Raw genomic sequence first — 2500 nt, forward strand, 5'->3', positions numbered from 1 at the left:
TAGATTTACGCCATTCAGTCAATAACCGCCTGCAAACTGAAAGCCATGGACATCGTCAAATGTTGAGTTTGAGATGCTTTACCAGGTCTTTACTGCAGCTGCCTTCAGTTGCTGCTTGTTTGTGGGTTTTTCTGCCTGTAGTTTTGTCTTCAGTAAGTGAAAAGCAGCACAAGGGGGTTGAGGTCAGGTGATTGACGCTGCCATTTAAGAACATACCATTTCTTTGACTTAAGAAGCTCTTGGGATGCTTTCGCGGTACGTTTCGGGAGGTCGTTATCCATCTGTACTGTGAAGCGCCGTCCTGTTTCAGTTTTGCAGGATTCGACTGAATCTGAGCAGAACGTATTGCTCGATACACTACAGAATTCATCCTGCTCCTTCTATCAGCACTCACATCATCAGTAAACACCAGTGACCCAGTTCCACTGGCAGCCGTACACGCCCATGCCATAACACTTCCTCCACCATGTTGAGAGATAATGTGGTATGCTTTGGATCACGAGCTCTTCCTTTCATTCTCCATTATCTTCTCTTCCCATCGTTCTGCTACAAGTTAATCCGTTGGTCAGGTTGTTTTTTTTTTAATCAAAGTCTAATCTGGCCTTTCTGCTCTTAAGTGTTACCAGAGGTTTGCATCTTGAGGTAAAGCGTCTGTATTTACATTCATGAAGGTGTCTCTTGATTGTAGACTTTGACAATGATACGCCCACCTCCTCCAGACTGTTCTTGACTTGGCTAGATGTTCCGAAGGGGTTTTCCCTTCAACAATGGAGAGAATTCTGCGATCGTCCACTTTAGTTGTGTTCCGTGCTCTTCCAGGCGTCTTGATGTTGCTGAGGTCACCGGTGCGTTCCTTCTTTTTAAGAATGTACCAAATTGTTGATTTGGCACACTTTAGAAACCTCTAAAGTTTCTGCTGTGTCTCTGATGGGTCTGTTTTGTTTTTGATGGCCTCCTTCACTTGCATCAACACCTCTTTGGTTCGCGTATTCCCATGAACTCCATATGTATGACTACTTGATTTATTAATCATTTAATCACTGTGACACTTACATACCAATAACAGCGAGCGGTTATTCCTTTTAGTCATGATTTCATTAAATAATGTGTTATTACTAATACTTTGCGTCCTCCATCTTGCCTGAATGATGGGATGTGAGATTTGTGTGTTTGGTATAAACAAGAGGTCAACACATGGAGCTCTGATAAGACCTGAGATCCTCTTTTCCTGTCTCTCTCCCTGGAGGGCCTGTCAACCTCACGCCTCATCCTGTCCATCATCCTTCCCTCCTCCATCTCCTATCTCTTCCTCCTCCCCCTCCTTCTCCTGCTTCTTCTTCTATTTCTCCTGCTCATCATCCACCCTCCCAAATCCAGATGATTGTTATTATATCATTATGTTTATTCTGTTTCAGAGCACATCAACGTTAATTACCGGTTTATAAATTGGGGCAAGTAATTACTCATGGCTATCATGAAAAAAAACCCACCACGCTGATGACAGAGGGGAGTGCGTTCATGTCTGAAAAACATCATATCATCTCACGCTCTGTCAGGTGACGCTGAGCCCCGGATATTCTAACAAAAGTGCTGTGTTACTATACATTTATTACTAAGACTTTACTGAAACTCTATATAGCCATATCTAATAGTCATATATACCTAACCCTAACCCTACATACACACTCCACCAGGGCTGCAACTGGCGATTATTTTATTTTATTCTGTCGATTATTTCTTCGATCAATTGATTAGTTGGATTGAAAGCCTAATTTTTATTTTCTGCCCGACGTTGTCCTTCAAACATTGTGCAAACATGGGGGGGGGGGGGGGGTGATTGATTGAGTTTATCAATTAGTTGTTGCAGCCCTCTCTCCGTTCTCCCTGCGCCTCAGGTTTATCGGAGAGGACATTAGTAAAAGAGCAGCATTAGCAGATTGATGGTTATTGGCTGAGAGCCATGCAGACAGGAAGAAGCTGGTTAGATGCTTAAACCTCAACTAGACCAAACTCCTAACCCAGTGAAGACCATAAAACACGGCATTATGGGTGTTTATGTGTACCATTCCTAAGAGGTGGTCAGAGGGTACGACCTTAATGTAATATCATCTTCTCCATCGATTCGTCTCTTTCAGGCCTCGCTTCTGAAAGAACAATATGGAAGAAATTCCTATTACAGGTCTAACATCATAGAGCTGATCTCCATCATCTCCACCATGTTTATCATCCCCATCATCTCCACCATCTTAACCATCTGCATCATCTTTATTACCTTTATCATCTCCATCATCTTTATTATCTCTATCATCTCCATCACCTCCATCACCTCTATCATCTCCATCATCTCCACCATGTTTATCATCTCCATCATCTCCACCATCTCAACCCTCTGCATCCTCTTTATTACCTTTATCATCTCTATCATCTCCATCACCTCCATCATCTCCATTATCTCTATCATCTCCATCACATCCATCATCTCCATCATCTCCATCATCTG

General features: G+C 42.7%; 1 protein-coding gene across 1 annotated transcript in view; it reads left to right on the forward strand.

Moving 5' to 3' along the window:
• Positions 1-2500, forward strand: part of prima1 (proline rich membrane anchor 1) — a 36546-nt gene that overhangs the window by 13005 nt on the left and 21041 nt on the right. The window lies entirely within an intron of this gene.

Source organism: Ictalurus furcatus, chromosome 25 (genome assembly GCF_023375685.1).
Source record: "Ictalurus furcatus strain D&B chromosome 25, Billie_1.0, whole genome shotgun sequence".
NCBI classification, from domain to species: Eukaryota; Metazoa; Chordata; class Actinopteri; order Siluriformes; family Ictaluridae; genus Ictalurus; species Ictalurus furcatus.